This window comes from Periplaneta americana, chromosome 10, assembly GCF_040183065.1.
Source record: "Periplaneta americana isolate PAMFEO1 chromosome 10, P.americana_PAMFEO1_priV1, whole genome shotgun sequence".
Taxonomy (NCBI): domain Eukaryota; kingdom Metazoa; phylum Arthropoda; class Insecta; order Blattodea; family Blattidae; genus Periplaneta; species Periplaneta americana.
In genome coordinates this window covers 164,007,909-164,033,154 of record NC_091126.1, presented here as the reverse complement: position 1 = coordinate 164,033,154, position 25,246 = coordinate 164,007,909, and the positions used below count along the sequence as shown (strand labels likewise).

General features: G+C 37.3%; 1 long non-coding RNA gene across 2 annotated transcripts in view; it reads left to right on the top strand.

Annotated features, from left to right (window-relative positions):
• Nucleotides 1-17,134: 17,134 nt before the first annotated feature.
• Nucleotides 17,135-25,246, top strand: part of LOC138708131 (uncharacterized) — a 37,490-nt gene continuing 29,378 nt past the window's right edge. For both annotated transcript variants that reach the window (XR_011334598.1, XR_011334599.1), the window contains exons 1-3: nucleotides 17,135-17,973; nucleotides 18,995-19,099; nucleotides 23,564-23,687. This is a non-coding gene — a long non-coding RNA (uncharacterized lncRNA). The remainder of the gene's footprint in view (nucleotides 17,974-18,994; nucleotides 19,100-23,563; nucleotides 23,688-25,246) is intronic.

Genomic DNA, 25,246 nt, shown 5'->3' with positions numbered 1-25,246 from the left:
AGAACCACAGCATCTTCAGTATCTGCACTACACATTTTCACTTATCAGGATGCGTGAATCATCAAAATTTCCGATATTGGAGTGGACAGAACCCTCTTCAACTTCATGAAAAACCTCTACATAACGACCGTGTTACTGTATGGTGCGCGGTTGGGATACTTGGTCCTTACTTTTTTGAAGAGGATGGTCTACTGTGACAATAAACTCTCAGCGATACACTTTTATGATCAACAATTTTTTGGCACCAAAACTCAATGTGCTGCAGATTGACCAGGAATGGTTTCAGCAGGACGGAGCCACCTCTCACATAGCTCAAATTTCTCTCCAAGTCCTGAGACAGATGTTTCCTGGACGCTTAATTTCTTCACGTGGCGACGTCCCCTGTCCAGCACGATCACCGGACCTTGCACCTTGCAATTTTTTTTCTATGTGGGCATCTCAAGGCTGAGGTGATCAAACATCGGCCGAGGACTTTGCCAGACCTAAGAAATGCAATACAGGAAAAAATTGGTCTTATTCCTCAAGAAATGCTAGTTAGAGTGATGCAGAATTTCCGAAGTCACATTCAACAATTAATTGATAGTGAAGGATACCACTTGAGAGACATGTTATTCAAAAAATGAAAAATTCCCACTGTTAAGATACCATTCATATTAATAAAGTTTCCTTATTTTGATCCATCTGTTTTTTATTTCAACTTTAAATTAGGGAGGATGTTTTGCGGCACCCTTTTTATATTTTAGTACAAAATACACATATTGACTGGCTCTATAGAATAGAATGAAATTAAAATGATTTTAATTAATTATATTTATTTACTACATATACAACTGGTTCTATGTGGGTCACTTTTTGTCTACTATAATACAATTTTCTTCGTATTTGTCTTCTCATAACAAAAATATTAAAAGTATACACATAAAAGATACTGAATGTACAAAATTCCTACGAAACTTATACAGGGACATCATTTTATTTTTACTTCAATTTTTATTGTACCTGAGTTTTGGAATGTACTTCACTCCCACCCCTTCTACTAGTAAACTTCCAACCGTTCACGACACAGAGTCGAGGGCGCGTAAGCAGTACTGAGTTACTGAGTATAGTACGTTTCAGAAATATGTTCGCGTTTTCCAGTGACGAAAGAGCTTTCAATATTGAATCATATTTTCGTACGGGTACTGTCGTCCGTTTCCCTATGTCGCATCCCGGTTTCCCCCACCTGCTTCTGTTCGCCCCTTTGTAAAGTCTAGTACCTGAGGTATCTTAGCTCTTTTCTGAAAACATTAATTTCTGTTATGAATTGGACGTCTACGTAATACTATTCAAGTGTTTAAAATAATTTAAATAAAAGGGCCTCCTTAAGTAATTAATTGTCACGTGATTCCCCCCCTTTCTACAACCCTGCGACAAAACCACTTGAACGGACAGTAGATAGCATTTCTGAGTGATTTTATCTTTTCGGATCGGGCAGAAGTGAAGATTGAATTTATAGTACGTAAGGTACTCTTTTATAGAGTAGGTACAGAATTATTTCAACATGAGTTACTCGTACGAAGGACGAAACTGGTAATTGGAATTAGATACAATAGTCTACAGTGCGATAATATGGACAAAAGAACTGAAGCCTGTATCGAAATAAACGTCCACCATTAAAAGAAATGTGTTTAAATATCCATATTATGATTATTTTTCAATTTAACTTCATTCTCTATATAGTACGCTAATGTACTGTAACAGTACAATATACACTGCATAATTAATACTTCCGAATGGATAGCTCAATTCGTGTGTAAAACATTAAGTGTTAATACAGTACTGTATTTTGATTAAACAAAAACCTAATGAAAATTATCAAACTCAAAATTGCGATATTTCCTAGTTTACATAAATGGATGAACTACTTTTCTTCCTTCCTATACCTAGTAAAGTTATTTGTATTTTACGCCAGTATCATCGAACTCCGTCGTGGAAAGGGTAGCAAACGGTGTTTCCTGTTTCAATCGTTAATAGAAAGGTATAGCCAGGTTAATATTATAAATGTTAGTTAAAATAGAATGATGTCCCTGTATTTGTTATGTTATAGGAATGCTGTGAGGGTTCTAGAATATTGTCGTCGCCTCCAGTCGATAATTCGTGGCGCTACAGCCCACGAGGGGCTAAAGGTAAGCGTTCACTACATCGTATCACACTCATCGGACGAATCGCACGGATCGGAAAAAGACTATCTTTGCTATAATTGTTATGTAACCGCGTTCACTACATCTTATCGCACGCATCGCCTCTCGGCAAATCCGTCCACGTTCCTCGGACGAGCAACTTTTCCGATGCGTGCGATCATGGCCTTCTTTAATAGGTCAATTTTAATTGGTCAACTGTTACTATTATGTTGTGCCATGTTCAGTGTCGCGCCAAAATGGCAGACGGAAAACTTATTTCGCTTGTAGAAAATTGCGAAGAATTATATAATTTGAGGCGTTCCCATTACAGTAATCAAGTAATTTCTTACATATATATTATGCAACCAATATTTCTTTCGTTTCTTCCTCTTCAATTAAGACGCATGAAACAATTACAAATTCTTATTCGCTAGCAGTCATAAATAATAGACCTAACCTCAACTTCTCTGTTTTCATCATCATCATCATCATCATCATCCTTCACGAATTAGGCCTCTGTAGACCTGTTTCGGCCCCATCTAGCAGTCTTCTTAAAGGTCTTCCTGGTCGACGATGTCCTCTAGGTTTATATTGCATCATAATTTTTGGGATTCTTGAATTTTCCATTCTTCTTACATGATCTAGCCAATTGAATTTGTATCTGCTAATTTTTTCTTCTACTGACTCTACTTCTAATTGTTCTAAAATTTCTTCATTCCTTTTTCGGTCTAAAAGAGTATATCCTGCTGTCCTCCTCAAAAATTTCCTTTCCGTTGCTTTGATTCTGTTCATGTCTTTTTTTCTTTAATGACCAAATCTCGCTTCCGTATAAAAGGGTGGGTAATGCTAATGTATTATATATTTTTATTCTTGTAGATTTTTGTACTAATTTAGCTTTTAATGCATTGTTTATTATTCCTAGAATTTGTGTAAATTTGGTAATTTTCTTGTTCACATCTTTTTCATTTTGATAAGATATTTTCTCTGTTTTCAGCAACGTCAATATCGTATGACGTCATGTTTCAAACAGCTGATAGGGGAGGCGATGAGGCGATGAGGTGGAGCCGTTACAGTGAACGCACTGCACTTAAAATATCCGTTGCGTGCGATTCGTACGAGGAGTGCGATACGATGTAGTGAACGCTTACCTTTAGGCTAGGGCTCCACTATCTGTGTTTGACGGCTGCTGTGAGCTGCATTCTACTGCCTAGATTTGTACTGCAAGAAGGTGGCTCTACTTAATGTAAATTTTCTGCGTGTGAAAGCCGTAGTCTACTGCTCCGCTGTGCTCTGGCCCGGCTCCACTCCTGTTGTTCAGCTGAAAACAGCGTTGTGATGTTCTTTGTGTACTACAAATTGCAGTGAAAATGAGCACACTACAAGTATTTATCAAGGTGATTTTATGTTTGCTATTGGTTCGCAGTCGTTGAAGATTGCATCAAAGAAAATGACGGATACATCCAATATTAAGTAACAGAAAACATGAAGGCATGTTTGCTGCAATGCATAACAAACTTAGGGAATATCCAGCTAAATTTGTTTAGTTCTGCCGGATGTCGGAATTTTGTTCTAAGCATACGAAGCAATTGTTCTGTATGGTTGTGAATCTTGGACTCTCACTTTGAGAGAAGATCGGAGATTAAGGGTGTTTGAGAATAAGGTTCTTAGGAAAATATTTGGGGCTAAGAGGGATGAAATTACAGGAGAATGGAGAAAGTTACACAACGCAGAACTGCACGCATTGTATTCTTCACCTGACATAATTAGAAACATTAAATCCAGAGGGTTGAGATGGGCAGGGCATGTAGCACGTATGGGCGAATCCAGAAATACATATAGAGCGTTAGTTGGGAGACCGGAAGGAAAAATACCTTTGTGGAGGCAGAGACATAGATGGCAGGATGATATTAAAATAAATTTGAGGGAGGTGGGATATGATGATAGAGACTGGATTATTCTTGCACAGGATAGGGACTGATGGCAGGCTTACGTAGGGCGGCAATGAACCTCCGGGTTCCTTAAAAGCCATTTGTAAGTAAGTAAGTAAGTAAGCATACCAAGTAATAATACTCATACATAGGGGGTGTTTCGCCTCATAGACAATTGGACAGACGTTCGAAATAGGAGCACGACACATCTAATCAAATCAGAGCTGAAAACTGCAGTCGACTTTAACGATTACGCTAGAAAAATCTGTCTCAAAATGCTCGTAATTTAAGCCTAGCTGGCGAAGTGTAGAATAAAGTTGTTTTTAGTAGCTAACTGAACGGAATATTTGTCAATCTTATGTGCGAAATTTTGTCGATTCCTTAATCTCCCGTATTTTCTTCAAAACAAGATGACAACCCAAATTTGCAGTACAGGATACTTCTCAATTTCAATAATTTATTTCCTCACTATCAAGCTCCATTTTACAAATTGCAAACAATCAATTAACAACACTATTGTGACAGAACTGCAAGCACTGCGCGGTACGTAGACTGTTTTACTACAGCAGCCAGCTGACTACTACGGCCAGTGGAGCCAGGTTTCGGCGACAGATAACGGCACGAAAATGGAACATGTTCTATTCCTCCGGCAGTAGACCTTGGCACTGCCGCCGTAATTCTGTTAGGCGCAGTGAAATACTGCCCATATAGCCACCCAGATTATTTTTCGTGTATTCCATTTTCAGGCAGTAGTCTGCAGCTCACAACAGCTGTCAAATACAGCTAGTGGAGCCCTAGCCTTAGACCGACCAGCCGGCTGCTGGCCTCACGGCCACATGCCGAAGCTGAGGTGGACGATCATCCAACCAGAATGGAGGTATCGTGTGGTTAGCACGATGAGCTCCCCTGCCCGCCTCCAGTCGAACTAGGTAAAATTGCCAGGGAATATATTATTGAAGAAATAAATCTGATTTTAAAAATCACAAGTCAATCTAAGATCTTTACTGTCGGATCTTACGCATTATGGTAATGATAGCGATTAAGAAAAACATGTAACCCAGAATCATACACCGAAATTGTGTGGAGGAATTAACATGTAAGACATGAAAAAAGTCAGCGACCAGCGACTACTATAATTTCCCATGATGTTTCAGATCTGCAACAAGAGCACATTTTGATACTCGACAAATCTCCTTCGAAAGAAGGAGTTGGGCTTTCTTCTACGAGCAATGGCAATCAGGGGCGTATTTTGCGGGCTACCGGGGCTACCGGCGGTAGCCCAAGGAAATTACAAAAGAAAAAGTTTATAATATAACATAATGTAATAATTTTGTATTATTAGTTTTACCATAGTAATTAAAATTAAAGTAATAGTTAGATATATTTTGTGTAATAATAGGGTCAGCGGTAGCCCAAACCTTTAACCAGTATACGCCACTTATGGCAATGCTGAAGCCAGTTCTTCGCACGTTCTTGGGGCAAGTGCAACGAGCATAGAAAGAACATTTCTTTCAAAGGCTGGGCAATCTAACGTTAATATTAGTGGAAAGGAGATACATGCTAGGAAAATGAAACTACGTGGAAAATGCATTCTGGAATAATTTTAAGGGAAAAATTGTTCCGGGACCGGGTATCGATCCGAGGACCCTTCGCTTAGTGCACGAATGCTCTACCGACTGAGCTACCCAGGAACTACACCCGAAACCGTCCCAATTTTTCTCTTTATATCCACACAACTTAAAGTAAGTGGGCTGAAAAGACTCCAGAAAGTCAACTTAGAGTGCACAAAAACTCTGTGTGACGTGAATTTTGGTTTTCTGTTAATGTACCTACAGTGACGTATATTTAGAGTATGCAATTAGGAAAGTCCAGGATAACAGAGAGGGTTTGGAATTGAACGGGTTACATCAGCTGCTTGTCTATGCGGATGACGTGAATATGTTAGGAGAAAATCCACAAACGATTAGGGAAAATACGGGAATTTTACTTGAAGCAAGTAAAGAAATACGTTTGGAAGTAAATCCCGAAAAGACCAAGTATATTATTATGTCTCGTGACGAGAATATTGTACGAAATGGAAATATAAAAATTGGAAATTTATCCTTTGAAGAGGTGGAAAAAATTCAAATATATCGGAGCAACAGTAACAAATATAAATTATACTCGGGAGGAAATTAAACACAGAATAAATATGGGAAATGCCTGTTATTATTCGGTTGAGAAGCTTTTTTCATTCAGTCTGTTGTCAAAAAATCTGAAAGTTAGAATTTATAAAACAATTATATTACTGGTTGTTCTTTATGGTTGTGAAACTTGGACTCTCACTTTGAGTTATTGGGTTATTTTTCGACGCTGTATCAACATCTAGGTTATTTAGCGTCTGAATGATATGAAGGTGATAATGCTTGTGAAATGAGTCCGGGGTCCAACACCGAAAGTTACCCAGCATTTGCTCGTACTGGGTTGAAGGAAAACCCCGGAAAAACCTCAACCAGATAACTTGCCCCGACCGGGATTCGAACCCGGGCCACCTGGTTTCGCGGCCAGACGCGCTGACCGTTGCTCCACAGGTGTGGACTCTCACTTTGAGAGAGGAACATAGATTAAGGGTGTTTGAGAATAAGGTGCTTAGGAAAATATTTGGGGCTAAAAGGGATGAAGTTACAGGAGAATGGAGAAAGTTACAAAACACAGAACTGCACGCATTGTATTCTTCACCTGACATAATTAGGAACATTAAATCCAGACGTTTGAGATGGGCAGGGCATGTAGCACGTATGGGCGAATCCAGAAACGCATATAGAGTGTTAGTTGGGAGACCGGAGAGAAAAAGACCTTTGGGGAGGCCGAGATGTAGATGGAAAGATAATATTAAAATGAATTTGAGGGAGGTGGGATATGATGAGACTGGATTAATCTTGCTCAGGATAGGGACCAATGGCGGGCTTATGTGAGGGCTGCAATGAACCTCCGGGTTCCTTAAAACCCAGTAAGTACAGTGACGTATATGTTATGCAAATCTGGCTTTCAGGTGAAAGCCCACTTGAGTTGTGGGGATACAAAGGGAAAAATTGGGGGGTGTCGGATGTAGTTCCTGGGTAGCTCAGTCGGTAGAGCATTCGTGCGCTAAGCGAAGGGTCCCGGGATCGATACTCGGCCCCGGAACAATTTTTCTCTTGAAATTATTCAAATCTGCTTCACAGAGAGCTTTACCTGAAAGCCAGATTTGCAATGCATTCTGGTTCTGGAAATTGGTATTGGGAAACATATTTTTTTTCATATTACTGGGTGGTTAGTACTAAAGGACAAGAGGGTTTTATTTAGTTCAAAAGAGAACACCAGTAAAAAAGTAAAAAGCATCAACACTAGAAAGGAAAATGTTTTAAAGAAGGAAATAAAGGTTTGTTACCCATATTTACTGAGTTGAGGTCAATGGTCATAGTAAACCTGTATGCAAAACGTGTTTTCTCAGCACACTGGATAAAAACGAGTGATTTATTAGGTATGTCGTTCAGAATAAAAGGTCAAGCTCTACTGAAACACACCCCGGCGACGGACATGAAAAACATAACCCGAAGCAAGAAAAGTGAGAAATAATTGAATGAAAAAACATATGTTTTGTTTATCCCTTCTTATGGAATTAATTATACCAGAACCTTCGTTATTTAAGTACTGGAGATTTGCAGAGTATGGTGTATGATCAGTAGACAGTGGATGCGGAATGGCTTATCGTTGAATGTAGGTGCACATTTACTACTGGGTGTTCATTTCAAAGTGTGTCATGACGTCACTGTTGTTGGGTCACCGATTTGAAGCGAGTTTCAGCTGATATGTTAGAGAAGTTGCCTATTATTTAAGGCGTTCTTCAATCAGAACTTGAGAACGTGTACGGTATAACTTGAACATCGTAGCAACAGATGGCGGTCTGTACGGTCTGTGTGCTACCATAACCTCTTTCGAACTGTGTTTTGCGCCGGCAAGTCGTACGCAGGGTATTTGTTATCATCGGTTGCGTACGGTAACATTCCACAACACAAATCAAATGCTCCGTGTCCATGTTGACCGTCGAAGTTAATGTCAACAAATACGTAAGTAATCGTCTTAAACCTCTCCCCATATCCCGACAGTACGTATTTCCAAACAGTTTACATTCCTGCCACTACCGGCGTTACCGTACGTATCGGTACGTACTCTTCAGAATGAACGCCGTACTTGCTAGCCATCTTCTCTGCCTCTTAGGCTATACACCTGAGCTGCGGAAGTGTAGGAAGATTGAATTCTCTAGGCTCATCGGCTAGCTACATGACGGCATACAGCGAGCCAAGACACATTTTGAACTGAACACCCAGTATATGTTACATTATTTCCATTCAGACTATTGGCTCAACAGGTTTTAAACGTAAACAGACGTCGTCAACATGCTACTGTATCTCCGTACAGTCAGAAGGAAAAGAAAAATGAAGCGCTTTAGCACATACCTCGTCATCATTGATGGAATTACTAGCGTTGCAGTAAACGATGATATATTCTCGTAAGTTATCGAAGCTGAATCGTCTTCACCTATCCCTTAAACAGTTTTTGTATCGAGCGAATTTCTGAAGAAAACCTCTAAATTGCGGATCACTCAATTTCTTTAGAGGAATATTTGCACTGAGCATCATGTTGCATATGTCTTTGCAAAACGTTTCGTTTAGACCAGCGCAACTAGATGATGATGATGATGATGATGATGATGATGATGATGATGATGATGATGATGATGGTTCCTCAAAATTTATTTCAACGCATTTCCTGTGCGATGTACTGTTGCAATGTTGCTCTACAGCCTGATTTGTTCTGGTTTTTACTTCAATTTTACATACATTACACACGATATTGTCTTCGTTAATACATAAAATGTCACTCCCATACTTCTTAATTGGACTTCGTATCTTTGAGCGAATTGAACGTTTTGCCATCGACATTATGAATGGATCAGCACAACATATTCAACGCGTACTAAATACTTGAGCAGGATAACACAACTGCACACATCGCGTTGCAATGTTACTACTGGTTGTTCAGTTCAAAATGTGTCTTGGCTCGCTGTATGCCGTCATGTGGCTAGTTGATGAGCCTAGAGAATTCAATCTTCCTACACTTCCGCAGCTCAGGTGTATAACCTAAGACGCAGAGAATATGGCTAGCTAGTACGGCGTTCATTCTGAAGAGTACGTACCGATACGTACGGTAACGCCGGTAGTGGCAGGAATGTGAACTGTTTGGAAATACGTACTGTCGGGATATGGGGAGAGGGTTAAGACGATTACTTACGTATTTGTTGACATTAACTTTGACGGTCAACATGGACACGGAGCATTTGATTTGTGTTGTGGAATGTTACCGTACGCAACCGATGATAACAAATACCCTGCGTACGACTTGCCGGCGCAAAACACAGTTCGAAAGAGGTTATGGTAGCACACAGACCGTACAGACCGCCATCTGTTGCTACGACGTTCAAGTTATACCGTACACGTTCTCAAGTTCAGATTGAAGAACGCCTTAAATAATAGGCAACTTCTCTAACATATCAGCTGAAACTCGCTTCAAATCGGTGACCCAACAACAGTGACGTCATGACATACTTTGAAATGAACACCCAGTATATACGCTGCTGTATTCGCCAGGTACACAAAAGACGGACGACGCGGCACGTGCCATATACTCTGATACGAAACAACTTCACTTTTCCTTAAGTCATCCCGCATACACTGTCTGATGATCAGGAATTTGCTGAGAAAAAAAAACGCTTCTTGCTTCCCATGTTACACACGATCGGTCGAGAGACTCGTGAAGATAGCAATGTTTCAGCTACAGTTTGCGGTGAAAAAGATAGATGCTTTTATCAAGTTCCATACTGAATACAAAAAGCAACTCAAATCCTGTGACAAGAAAGCAGATTATTTTTCACGGAGAGCAAAATGAAAATAATAATAGAATAAAAATAGTAAAAACGAATAGTAGTAGGTAAGTGTGTGGATGAAATTCGTTAGCATCAATCTCTCCATGGTGATTTCTGGATTGATGCGGCATGTAATATACTTATATATTTCATGCTCGACCATGCCGAAATGTAGTAATTATACACCTGGTAGCAGCCCTTTAATGGACCTCATTAAAGTACACCTATTCATAAGTTCAGGTGTTCCACCAATCAGAAAATACCATTGTAGCAATATGAAAGCGCAAGTATCGATTATTCTCGGATATGCAATCGAAAGACAACAATAAATCAATAAATCACCTATATTTGAAATAAACGCAGTTCTGTTACTATAATAATTAGCGTTAATTGTAAATAATATTCAAATAAATTCAATTTGTCATCTCGTTTTCCAATGTCTAATTCAATTTCAAGGTTATATCAAGATTAATGTTTATTTTACTCTCTAGATTATAATATCAAGGTCAATGTCGACATTTGTTTCTCGGAAAAAATCAATACTTTCGCGCCTGCGCACATCTCACAATTTACGAGGTATTGCACAAGGTCAGTTCCGCTCCTCAGTCAGATAAGAATAACATGAATACTTATGAATAATTTCAAGTTAGAAATATGGTCGAGCATAAAAAGTCGTATGAAACTTGACTATAATGGTAATTGAGACGCTCGTATGAAAATTATGAAACTCGCTTGCGCTCATTTCATAAAGATACTCGCGTCTTAATTACTACCATCATAGGCTCGTTGCATAATGTACTATTATTTTGCATTCCTGCCACCTTTTATAACTTAAAAATAAGCAAGTAATCACTTTGTGATTCATGACGGCGCTTTGTTCCGTCGGACCCCAGCCTCTTAGTCACTCGTAATGAGTGCACCTCTGTACATAGTGTTAGACATTGTGCCACTGTCACATATTCTGTGACACAGTACATTAGTGTAGGGCACTAAAAGGGGAACAGAGAACTATAACATAAACTGAGAGGGATTCAATCCGGCTTCGGAACTGGAATCCGGTGTGGCTCAGTGGATAAAGCGTCAGCACGTAGAGCTGAAAACCCGGGATCGAGTCCCGGTGTCGGAGAGAATTTTTCTCCGTTCTACCCATTCTTCACCATATGGTAATCTACAGGGACATAATTTTATTTTTACTTCAATTTTTATTTTACCTGAGTTTTTGAACGTATTCACTCCCACCCCCTGTACCAGTAAACTTCCAACCGTTCTTCACACAGAACCGAGGCCGCGTATGCAGTACTGACTTAGTGAGTATAGTACGTTCCAGAAATATGTTCGCGTTTTCCAGTGACGAAAGAGCTTTCAATATTGAATCATATTTTCGCACAGGTACTGTCGTCCGTTTACCTACGTCGCATCCCGCTTTCCTCCCACATGCTTCTGTTCGCCCCTCTGTAAAGCCTAGTAGCTGGGCTGTCTTAGCTCTTTTCTGAAAACATTAATTTCTGTTAGGAATTGGACGTCTACGTAATATTATACAACTGTTTAAAATGACTTTGATAAAAGGGCCTCGTTAAGTAATTAACTGTCACGTGATTTCCCCCCCTTTCTACGACTCTGCGGCAAAACCACTTGAACGAACAGTAGATAGCATTTCTGAGTAATTTTATCTTTTCGGATCCGGCAGAAGTGAAGATTAAATTTACAGTACGTAAGGTACTCTTTTATAGAGTAGGTATAGATTCATTTCAACATGAGTTACTCGTACGAAAGACGAAACTGGAATTAGATACAATAGTCTATAGTACGATAATATGCACAAAAGAACTGAAGCCTATATCGAAATGAACGGCCACCATTTTAAAAAATGTGTTTAAATATCCATATTATGATTATTTTTCAATTTAACTTCGTTCTCTATATTGTACGCTAATGTGCTGTAGACAGTATAATATACACTGCATAATGAATACGTTCGCATGGATAACTCAGTTCGTGAGTAAAAACACTTTTTGTTAATACTGTACTGTATTTTGATTAAACAAAAACCTAATGAAAATTATCAAACTCTAAATTGCGATATTTTCTAGTTTACGTAAATGGATGAACTACTTTTCTTCCCTCCTAAACCTAGTAAAGTGATTTGTTTGTATTTTACGCCAGTATCATCGAACTTCAATCGTGGAAGGGGGTAGCAAACTGTGTTTTCGGCTCTGAATCATTAATCCAAAGGTATAGACAGGTTAGTATTAAAAATGTTAGTAAAAATAAAATGATGTCCCTGTAGAATTTCTGCACGGAAATATCATATGTACTTCGGTACATCAGAGTAATATTTACCCCAGATAAGCCTACTGACCTTTATCTAGGATGTATACAAATTGTTAAATAAAATATAATTATTTAGCTACCTACAAATTGACAGTCCTTTAGCTAATGTTACAGGCTTCTGTTCAGTATTTAATGAGATGACCGTGGTTGAAGTTGTTCATCTCGTTGTATAATCGTGTTTGGAATTGCTTCTGACTTACCATGGCAAACACTTTATAAGTATTATTTGCTTTATTTATAGTCATATAGAACTAGGAATTAGTAATTTCATCTGTACACTGATAAGACATGAATACGAGTATAACGTAATATAATATAGTAAGAGTACAATTGCTAGTTCGATTAATTAAAATATGTCTCAGTGAAACGTACAGCAGAGTTCGTACAGGTCAGTTTCTGTCAGATGCGTTTCCAATTCACTGTGGTCTGAAGCAAGGAGATGCACTATCTCCTTTACTTTTTAACTTTGCTCTAGAGTATGCCATTAGGAAAGTCCAAGATAACAGAGAGGGTTTGGAATTGAACGGGTTACATCAGCTGCTTGTCTATGCGGATGACGTGAATATTTTAGGAGAAAATCCACAAACGATTAGGGAAAACACGGGAATTTTACTGGAAGCAAGTAAAGAGATAGGTTTGCAAGTAAATCACGAAAAGACTAAGTATATGATTATGTCTCGTGACGAGAATATTGTACGAAATGGAAATATAAAAAATTGGAAATTTATCCTTTGAAGAGGTGGAGAAGTTCAAATATCTGGGAGCAACAGTAACAAATATAAATGATACTCGGGAAGAAATTAAACACAGAATAAATATGGGAAATGCCTGTTACTATTCGGTTGAGAAAATTTTATCAACCAGTCTGCTGTCGAAGAATCTGAAAGTTAGAATTTATGAAACAGTTATACTACCGGTTGTTCTGTATGGTTGTGAAACTTGGATTCTCACATTGAGAGAGGAACAGAGACTACGGGTGTTTGAGAATAAGATTCTTAGAAAAATATTTGGGGCTAAGAGGGATGAAGTTACAGGAGAATGGAGAAAGTTACACAACAGAGAACTGCACTCATTGTATTCTTCACCTGACATAATTAGGAACATTAAATCCAGACGTTTGAGATGGGCAGGGCATGTAGCACGTATGGGCGTATCCAGAAATGCATATAGAGTGTTAGTTGGGAGGCCGGAGGGAAAAAGACCTTTAGGGAGGCCGAGACGTAGATGGGAGGATAATATTAAAATGGATTTGAGGGAGGTGGGATATGATGATAGAGAATGGATTAATTTTGCTCAGGATAGGGACCAATGGCGGGCTTATGTGAGGGCGGCAATGAACCTCCGGGTTCCTTAAAAGCCAGTAAGTAAGTAAGAATACAATTGTCCGTCTCCTTGGTCTCGAGGTAGCGTGCTGGACTCCTGATCAAGGTGGCCTGGGTTCGATTCCCGGTCGTGAAGTCAGGGGGGATTTCAATTCGGACCTCTTCACGGGGCCTGGTTGTCTGTCCATTGTCCAAGTGTGTGTGGTGTCTCGCAGTGGCTCCTGGGTACTCTGACCCAGTAAACGGGAGAGTCCTGCAGTGTGTGCGTGTGTTCAGTGGAGTTGTGGGTCTAGGCACAATAAGCCTCAGGCTGCGGTGCCGAAATTAGTAAAAAAGAAATTTCAATTACTGTAGTTCTAATTAATGAGCGTTTATAATAATCTAAACAGAAGGGACCTATATGTAGGACGGTAAGATAATTCGCAGTGAATTCTGTTAAAAGAAAAATATGCTTTTTAATAATGGAAATGCTATAAACTAGCAACATGTATGTTGCATATTGAATAAAAAGCTGACTTTCAAAAGGACTTCTCTTGATCAGGGCTACTGCTACAATCCGGGCCAGCAGGATGTCAAACTGCCCCTTTGTGAAAGCTATTGAAATGAAAAGAATATCGGGGATCATCAGAGCGGTTTTAGGCGTAATAGATCGACTATCGATCAGATTTTATGTATTCGACAGATATTGGAGAAAAAATGGGAGTATAAGGGTACAGTACATCAGTTTTTCATAGATTTCGAAAAGATATATGACTCGGTTAAGAGAGAAGTTTTATATAATATTCTTATTGAATATGGTATTCCAAAGAAAGTAGTTCGTTTTATTAAACTGTGTCTCATTGAAACTTACAGCAGAGACCGTATAGGCCAGATTCTGGTTGAAGCTTTTCCAATTCACTACGGGCTAAAGTAAGGAGATGCACTATCACCTTTACTTTTTAACTTCCCTCTAGAATATGCCATTAGGAAAGTTCAGGATAACACAGAGGTTTTGGAATTGAACGGGTTACATCAGCTTCTTGTCTATGCGGATGACGTGAATATGTTAGGAGAAAATCCACAAATGATTAGGGAAAACACGGAAATTTTATTTGAAGCAAGTAAAACGATAGTCTTTTCGGAGTTTACTTCCAAACCTAAGTATATGATTATGTCTCGTGACCAGAATATTGTAAGAAATGGAAATATAAAAATTGGAAATTTATCTTTCGAAGAGGTGGAAAAATTCAAATATCTTGGAACAACACTAACAAATATAAATGACACTCGGGAGGAAATTAAATTCAGAATAAATATGGGAAATTCGTGTTATTATTCGGTTGAGAAGCTTTTGTCATCTAGTCTGCTGTCAAAAAATCTTAAAGTTAGAATTTATAAAACAGTTATATTACGGGTTGTTATGTATGCTTACGAAACTTGGACTCACACTTTGAGAGAAGAACAGAGATTAAGGGTGTTTGAGAATAAGGTTCTGAGGAAAATATTTGGGATTGAAAGGGATGAAGTTACAGGAGAAAGGAGAAAGTTACACAATGCAGAACTGTATGCATGTGTTCTTCACCTGACATAATTAGGAACATTAAATCCAGACGTTTGAGATGGGCAGGGCATGTAGCACGTATGGGTGAATCCAGAAATGCATATAGAGTGTTAGTTGGGAGTCCAGAGGGAAAAAGGCCTTTGGGGAGCCGAGACGTATGTGGGAGGATAATATTAAAATTGATTTGATTGTGGTGGGATATGATGAGACTGGATTAATCTTGCACAGGATAGGGACCAATGGCACGCTTTTGTGAGGGCGGCAATGAACCTTCAGGTTCCCTAAAAGCCATAAGTAAGCGTCAAACCACACGGCTATTGTGACGTGTATGTCTTTGTCTGCCTGCGTTAAGTTGTAAGCTATTTTTCCGCTATGGCGATCATCGCCAAGCGAGCAACCCTGCTCGACTATAGCCTGTGGTTGCAGAATCGAAGCGGCAATACACAACGCAGCTGCACCTAACCCCGCACGCCGTGCGGCTGGTGAAGTAGAGAAAACGTGCTTTCCTTTTTCGAAGACGATGCTTTTTTTTTACTTGATTAATTAACGACGCTGTATCAAATACTGGGCTATTCAGCATCGATGTAACTGGTGATAGCGAGATGGTATTTGCCGAGATGAAGCCGAGGATTCGCCATAGATTATCTGACATTCGCCTTACGATTGGGGGAAACCTCGAAAAATAAAAGATAATCATTTAATCAGCCAAAGCTGGAATCGAACTCACGCCCGAGCACAGCTCCGGGTTAGCAAGCGAACACGCTACCGCCTGAGCTACGCAGCACAGTGTGCAATTTTCCCAATCTAAGTGGACAAAAATCAAATTTCGATTTGTTTAGTTGGGCATATATGAATATGAATTCATGTTCTTTAACATTTGGCGAATGTTGTGAGGGATAGCTTTTAGTGTTTTATAAGCAGCAAGCTATTTTTAGAAGGATATGAAGTATTCGAAGAAACTCACAATTCTCTACATTTGACATCTACCATTATCCAAATTACTCTTTTTTTTTATAGTAGGAATATACTGTTAATGTTTTTAGGGGTATTGATATTTAGCAAAACATGCTGAATTTAATTTCTTCAATATGATTTTTCCAATTTAACATATTATCGATTTGCAAACCAAGAAATTTGGTTGTTGTTTCTATTAGGGACCTGTTATTAAAATTATCGCCCTTGAAATTTGTGAGGTATTCTGTTTCTTGCAAAATTTTCTGTATTTTTATGTATAAAATATAGACCTACTGTTGAATAAATGCTGCATTTTGCCTGTAAAGTAGCAATAATTAATTTATACTTGTTTTTTTTTTTAAAGTTGGGACATGACCAAAGAGTTTGTAATATATAAGTATTACAAACTCTTTGGACATGACAGTTAAGCGGCCGAACTTGGAACTACAGTGCTATGTTGTCAATGTGGACTACCACGCTGCCAGCTGATGGAAGGTATCAATTGACGTTAAGATGGCTGACGTTAAAACATTCATTGACAATTGATGTGAAGGTAAGAAAACAATACAAAAATCGACAGAGAATCAAAGACGAAACGTACCAATGCTAACATTGTGTGCACAATAAATGTCGCCAAGAGAGCTATTAAGCATTTGCCATGTGAGAACGGTAAGTTTGGCAACTCAACCGTTGTTACCATAGCAACAGATCTACCACGCTATCTGACATGCAGTTGTTTTTCCGATCGCAACGCTCCTGTCGTGTCCCATCTTTCAAAAAAAAAAAAAAAAAAAAACAAGTATACTTTCCATTAATAATAAGATATTTTGTAGTTTATAGGGAAATTTAATCATTTCTAGGGAAGAAACACGCAATGGTTAAGGTAATTCCAACGCATGGGGTTGGCGACGCTGCACAGACATTTGAATGATTTGATATCGATTGTAGGAAAAATGGCGGCGTCCAGGGACTTGTTTACACACGTGGGAAAGTCTCGCTTGGTGTTAAGTAGAGAGGATATATATTTGTGTGAGAGATGTATTTGTGGTTCCTGAATGATTAAGTTTAGTGTTTTTAAATAAGTCAATTCGTAGGCATTAATTTAATTTAATATACAGTAATTGTAAGCGGAATTTTGTTCGTGAAATGAGTCATTCGTGTTGTGTGCCTGGTTCTAAGTCGAACTACGATAAAGCACCACTTATTACAGTTTTTAAGTTTCCTAAAGAAAAACATTAAGGGAAAAGTGGCTCAAGGATATACATCGTGTTAATTTTGAAAGATAAAACAGTAATACCTATGTGTTAAACATTTCCAACTTTAGTTTGTGGTTAGGAAATATGTTTTCCCTATGCTAAATGATGAATCTATTCGTGTTCCTCGGGAAATTCCAAAACTGACAAACGATGCTTATCCCACAATGTTTCCTAATCAACCATCCTATCTCGCAGTGAGACTTAGCAAAGATAGAAAAAGTCCTGAAGCGCGTATTCAGCAGATTTTACAGAGATGAGATTTTAATGAATTATGTCAACAAGATATCATTGCAAATTTTGGTTCTTTCATAAGTGAAATTAAGCGAAAAGATGTTAATCCATTCATAACTGCCATCAAGAAAGATTACGTCCTTTTCATTGAAATAGATGATGTAGTGATGTACCATCTGTGTCATTTGTTCAGATGTGAGTGTATTTGACAAAAATTGTGCTTGACCATAGAAAAATTTAGCTGGATCGAAGAGAACGAAGAAGGAAAATACTTAAAATGTGACAGATGGAGCAAATTTGATAATTTGGTGAGTTGCCTTGCTAATTATAATAATCATACTGTCACTCACTGAAAGAATGCTTAAGTTGTGAAATTTATCAACTCATGCAAATACTGATTAGCAGCAGTTATGAGTCTGAATTTTTAAGTTAAAAATCAGAGGGTTGCTGTAATAACATCAGGAATTCAGTTTATTGAAAATTTTGGGGAAAATTTCAGTATATGCATAACTGACAATTATGTCTTAAAATGCTAAAAAGAGCAGATTTGTCTGTGTTTGTCGAATGCGCATCATCATGCTTACGAAAAGGCATTTTTCAGTGCCAATAATTTATTTTGTGTGCACAAGGTTGGAATTTTGAAGTAAGAGGGAAAGGAAGGAATCCGTGTTCTGAAATTTATCCCTGATCTGTTTTCATAGGAGAGACTGTGGTAAATTTTCTACCTACAAGTAAGGAAGGTAGAAGTGTTGAATTAAAATCACAATATGAATTCTTCTTTATTAAACCTCAAAATAGCTTCCATTCTAAACTAAAAATGTTGATGAAAACTGGTTATATTAACATGTTAAACTCTCTTCACATTAAAATAGTCACAGTTTTGTAATTATTCCTGCAACATATTATACAACAAGTAAATGAAACCTTTGGAGAAATTACAATAAATAAAATTCAGCACATATCCAGTGAAGTAATATATTTCGCTGAGCTCCATACACTCAAATAGAAAAGTCCAGCTCTTCGAGTGACGTCACACAGCTTACACTACGACCTGGTCTAGATTGAGAGAGCATTGGTAAAAGCAATATAGTGATAATATAATGCTTAAGTTCGTACCTCCTTAATGTGACTTTGCTGACCCCAAGTTCTCTATTTCAAAATGTTCTGTATAGCATCACCTATTTCCTGTTTAATTCTGTGTATTGTTAATTATGTGTATTTCCAAATGATAATGATAAATTGTACAACACAGTGATTTTTTCTTTTGGAATTGATTAGAATGTGGTGTACGTTTTTTAATCTGTCATGTGATGATACTTTTTTTTTCAGGTTGATCTATGTCCCTCTTTCTGACAAAGCTGGAGCTGTTTTAATGCATAAACTGGTGGTCACCAGAAGCCTTGAGATCGGGACCTCAAAATGATGACAGAAACAGTAATAATGTGATTATTAATAATAATAACATATACAGTCAAGTCAGGTATTAATGTTTGGAGCCCGAATCTATCTATCTATGGCTCTTTGGCCCGTTTTCGGGCTGTGGCTTCCCCAATTCTTCCACTCCATTCTTCTCTGCCCCTTGCTGCCACCTTCCAGTTTCACAATCATAGCAAACTGGTAGTATCTTCTTGAACCATATCCTCCCATTTATTCCGTGGTCTTCCAACAGGTCTTTTTCCTCCATATTGCCTCTCTAAAGTTCTCCTTGGTATCCTTCCTTTGGAGCCTGCATGGAGGGGGCATATTTCCCCAGTGGAAGCTACTTTTAAAGTAAACTGTCTAAGTTTTTGCATGCTAATTTCCAACATGGGTCCACATCCATAGGATTAATGTGTAAAAATCTCCCAACTCTCCATATAATTCGACAAGGAAATAATGCTGTTACTTTTTTCAACTAAGAATTGGCAGTTCATGGGTGGGTTAATTACATTATAGAAATTAACATTTTTTTCGAGCATTTCCTTCCTATCCGTACTATTTAATAATAAATTTATGAGACTCAAACTGAGGAAATAATCCCCTCTCTAGACTCAAACTATGGCTTTTCATGAAGGCTCTTACCGTTTCTTTCCTGATGATGTGACTGTAGTGTCACCTACATAAACTCCGTCCTCAGTTGCATAGATAAAATCATACGGTTTTGAATATTCTAAACACCACCTATACGCTGACTACATTCGTTTCCGAAGTTGTACAATCAATGACTCTGTGATCAGAATTAATGAAGCTCTACAGAGGGTGATCAAATTATTAGGGACACTTGGTAAAAGTAGGAATTTCATCTTCAAATTCACATAAAAAACAAGTAATTTGGATTTTCTCAACTGGAAAAGCTTTATTACTCTAATAGTGTTTTATAAACAATATTATTACATATTTAATGTGTAATAATGAATATGGAATGAAATAAAAAAGAAAACTAATAGTTTGTCACATATCCCTTTGCAGCAATTACAGCTTTAACTCTATTTGGCATACTATAAAAATGCATTGGATACAATTGTTTTTAATTTCTTGGCCGTGATGCCACACATTGGTCAGTTTTTCCATTAAAGATTTTTTATTTGTAATAATTTCTGGATGAACTTGCCTCTTCATTAGCTCCCAAATATTTTCAATCGAATTAAGGTCCGGAGAGTTACCAGGCCAATCCAGAACCTTAATTTTGTTGTCAGACAGGAATTTTGTCGCCTTATTTGCCTTGTGACAGGGCGCAGAGTCGTGCATGAACACAAAATAGAGCGCCTGACCGGAGAACAGGAAGTCGCAGGTTCGATTCCCGCTCGAGGTTGTGAATTTTTTCTTTCATACTATGGCATGATTGTGACTATAATAGTATTTAAATTCACAAAATAACCATCTGGAAACCATTCACGGACTTGTGAAAGAAGCCGTTCCTTCACAACCTTTATGTATTGACATTGTCTCATCATTCCTTGAACAAAATACAGGCGACCAGTTCCATGACCACTAATCACAGACCACACCATGATGCTTAGAGGATGTTTAACAGTCTTCATAATATAGTCATTATTGTACTTTTCAACTTTACTCCTTCTAACGAACATAGATTTGTCAGCAAGTATCCGTATGGTAGATTCATCTGAAAAACACACCTGAAAAAAGAAATAAACAGTGCATAAAACACATTTGCACAAAGTAAAATTGTGACTAGCAAAGAAATCATGTGAATGACAACTCACTTTTTTTCCAATCATCCATAGTCCAAGATTGATGCTGCTTTGCCCAAGAGAGACCATTCTTCACCATGTATGGTTTCAGGAATGGTTTCTTGGTTGGAGTGCGACATGAAAACCCTAACTCTTTCATCCTCCAACGGGTTGTCATAGAAGATATGTTGATTCCAGCATCTCTCATTGGCGCCTTTCTATGTAGAAGACTGTTAAACATCCTCTAAGCATCATGGTGTGGTCTGTGATTAGTGGTCATGGAACTGGTCGCGTGTATTTTGTTCAAGGAATGATGAAACAATATCGGTACATAAAGGTTCTGAAGGAACGGCTTCTTCCACAAGTCCGTGAATGGTTTTCAGATGGTGATTTTGTGTTCATGCACGACTCTGCGCCCTGTCACAAGACAAATAAGGTGACAAAATTCCTGTCTGACAACAAAATTAAGGTTCTGGATTGGCCTGGTAACTCTTCGGACCTTAATCCGATTAGAAATATTTGGGAGCTAATGAAGAGGCAAGTTCATTCAGAAATTATTACAATAAACAATCTTTAATAGAAAAACTGATTAATGTGTTGCATCACGGCCAAGAAATTAAAAACAATTGTATCCAATGCATTTCTAGTATGCCAAATAGAGTTAAAGCTGTAATTGCTGCAAAGGGATATGTGACAAAATATTAGTTTTCTTGTTTATTTCATTCCATATTCATTATTACAGAATTAAATATGTAATAATATTGTTTATAAAACACTATTTAGAGTAATAAAGCTTTTCCAGTTGAGAAAATCCAAATTACTTGTTTTTTATGTGAATTTGAAGATGAAATTCCTACTTTTACCAAGTGTCCCTAATAATTTGATCACCCACTGTAGCATCTGTAGCTCAATGGGCGCAAAAATTTGGACTCAGACTAAATCCAGACAAATCACAAGCCATAATAATGGGCCACTAACGAGCATTAAACAAAATAGATCTAGCCACTGTATCAAATACAAAAATAAATATCACAATTACATATAATAAGACAGTAAAAAATTTAGGAGTATATTTAGATTCAAATTTAAATTTTCAAAGTCAAGTGACCTACATATGTAAGAAAACTTTTTCCATAATTCATTCCCTCAAACACTTAACCAACGTTTTACCTCTCAGCTTTCAAAAGAACCTGATCCAAACTTTAGTGATGCGCCACTTCGATTATTGCGATTCTCTATTCACAAATCTAAATACTGATCTTGCCCATAGACTACAGCGTGTTCATAATATCTGCGTTTGTTTCGTTTGTAACATTAGAAAATTCGATTATGTAACACCGTCACTAGAATTGTCTTGGAATCCACTTAAAGAAAGAAGATTCTTCAACTCCCTCTTATTACTATTTAAAATCATCCACACCTCCACACCCTCTTACCTAGCATCTCATTTTGTTTACCTTTCACTACCTCAAACCTGGAACACGTATCTCCTCTCTATTCCTCTGCACAGAACATCCCTCTACTTATCATCTTTCAGCATATCAATTCCATGCCTCTGAAATTCTCTCCTTGACCATGTCAGAGATTGTCGGACAATATCAAAATTCAAATTTAAATTAAAAAATCACATTCTAGTTCATGGAATTGCTTGTTGAACACCTGTCAGGTTGCACAACTTCGGCTTAACCCATGACATATAATAAATATTGTAACTATGCTGTTGTAAAATTGACAATTAATATGTAATGTATTTATTATTATTATTATTATTATTATTATTATTATTATTATTATTATTATCGTCATCATCATCATCATCATCATGTTATCGCTGTCTTCATTGCTATCTCTGTTTTTCTTTCTTTTATTTTCTTATATTAGCTCGATGAGAGCTCTATAGTGTTCTTTTGACAGTGTTGACCCTCTACAGGGCTTTAATTTAATTTGTATTATTTTCATCAGCGTCTATATTTCTTTTTTGTATTTATATGTGCTATCTGATAGGATGGGAGAGAAGGCCTTATGGCCTTAATCCTGTCAGATTAAATAAATAAATATTACAGGATTAAATTTGAATTGCTTTATGCTGCTTTGCCGTCTGTACATATAGTTTTTCTGTAGAAAATCTTTGCAATTCTGCTAGCTTTTGTTATACATTTTTAACTAGGCCCTAATCTTGTGATTTTCTTTGCATTTACCACACTTAAAAACATTTACATGTTTCTTATTCTGTATTTGGTGCAACAAAAAGAAATTCTAAAGCTATAGTTCTTAATAAATGTGTAGTGCATGGACTCAAAAGTGTTTCTGGGATTTCAGTTAATAAATAATGTTAAAAAAAACTTGAGGAAACATTGTTCTGAAATACAGAAAATCAATTTAAAAGTAATACTACTATTTTTTCTGATGTGCTTTGCACATAACAAATGTCAGTGTGCTGTGATACAACTTCTGTCCAGTTTGTTATATCAGTTGGACTTGTTACACATGTAACCATTTTTCGTTTCTTTTGAAATGTGAATGTATTTAATAGCTACATTAGCTAAAGAACGAGCTCAGAACAAAAAGTTTTCATTGTGCTTAGTAGACCACCTACTTTCCATAGCCAAGGAGCTAGTTTAACTTGAACAGTTACTTTTTTCTTCGTTCCTTTACCTTTATTCGTCATCTCCACACAAATAATATTGTTTGCTTCATTTGATTAATTAAAAAATTACTTCTGTTTCAGACCGATTGCTGGAATTCCATTTACTGAGTTTCGAACATAACCTCATTGCTACACACTTGCAACCTGCTAGTATGTTGCTGTCACACTAGCTGCATATTAAAGATTTGTCATACTTCAGAATGAAGTGAGTATGACTTTATGTTTCTGTGTAGTTCCTTGGTACAATTATTGTTGTTGTTAATGTTCTTATTATTCTTATGCTTTACATGTTTTCTATTTATCGTGCAGCTTTTAAAATTGATGTGGGTGTAAGTTCGTGTGCTACCATATTAACAAGATCACAGGACATACCTGCAGCGAATAGGGATTATAAAGAATGGACACTTCGTGTCGGTACCTTTGATGTAGCCGGACTGATTTCAATGACCTTCAAGCCAGCTAGAGCGTGAGATTCTGCTTTCTCCCTAGAGTTGGCGCTGACATCACACCAGCTAGCAGTCGACACAGCGGAAATATAACACACATAATTAATACATCTAGGTACATTATGTACTCCAATAAAATAAATTGGATCCATAAAATAATAAATCCGTCATTAACTGTAATGTGTAGACTCTACAGTTCCTTTATAATGAGAGTTGAGACGTTGACCCCAACAACAATTAAAGTATGTAATGATTTGATAGCACTGAAAATTGAAAAACAAAACTCTTATGAGAAGTAAAACCATATACCTATATTATATTATATACAAATATTAAACGAATTTGATACATAATTTTATAATAAATTATATTATTTTATAATGTAATTTATTATATCTGAAATATAAAAAATTATTATTACAACTAGTTTGTCACTGAGAAATAAGGAAAAGCTGTTAACTTGAATTTATTTGAAGCAAAGCGTTACTGGATTATGCAATAAGGTAGGCGATGTTTGAATCCTGTGTCTCAACTCTATTCACAATTATTATCTTAGCCTATGCTCGATTACACTAACCTCCAGCGCTTGAAAGTTGAACTAAGCGCTGGCGCACAGAGAAACAAAACACAGGAAAATTCGCTCAGTGTCCATTCTTTATAATCCCTATTCGCTGGTACCTGTTTGTACCTAGGTAGATCTATGTAAGCGTTGATTTTAAATTGAGCATTCATTTACTGTATGGTATGAAGTAGAGTAGGCATTCTCAACCTGGTGCTTGCAAGGATGAATGCTCCTGAGGTCGTTATTTCAACTCAAACTTCGTTGTGCGAGCTGGAACAAATAGTATTCCTATTCATCCATTGTAATATTTTGGCGACCTGATAGTTCTTCTCGTATTTCATGATGTATAATCCTTTCAATTCAGTGTGGACTTAATCATAAAAATCAAGATTATTCAAGAGAATAATATGGCTGCTCATGAGAAAGTTGAATTGATGCAATCCTTCTTAGCGCTGAAATTTGTTTGGAAAGAGAAATTCATAGCATCTGGGAAGTGGAAAATATATTGAGGGTATTTTCCTAGTAACCGGTACTCGTTACATAGACCACTCTTACACTAAACCTGGAGTAATTTAAGCCTATTAATCAAATAAATGATTCTACTTACTGTTTTTTATATGCTCACCTGTATGTAATTTCTATTTTATACATATTTCATTGTTATTTTCCATCCAAAGATCATTAAGAACGCTAAATGTTACTTAATATCTCCTATCTTTCTTCAAATAGTGTTTATATGCCATGTTAATTTTCATT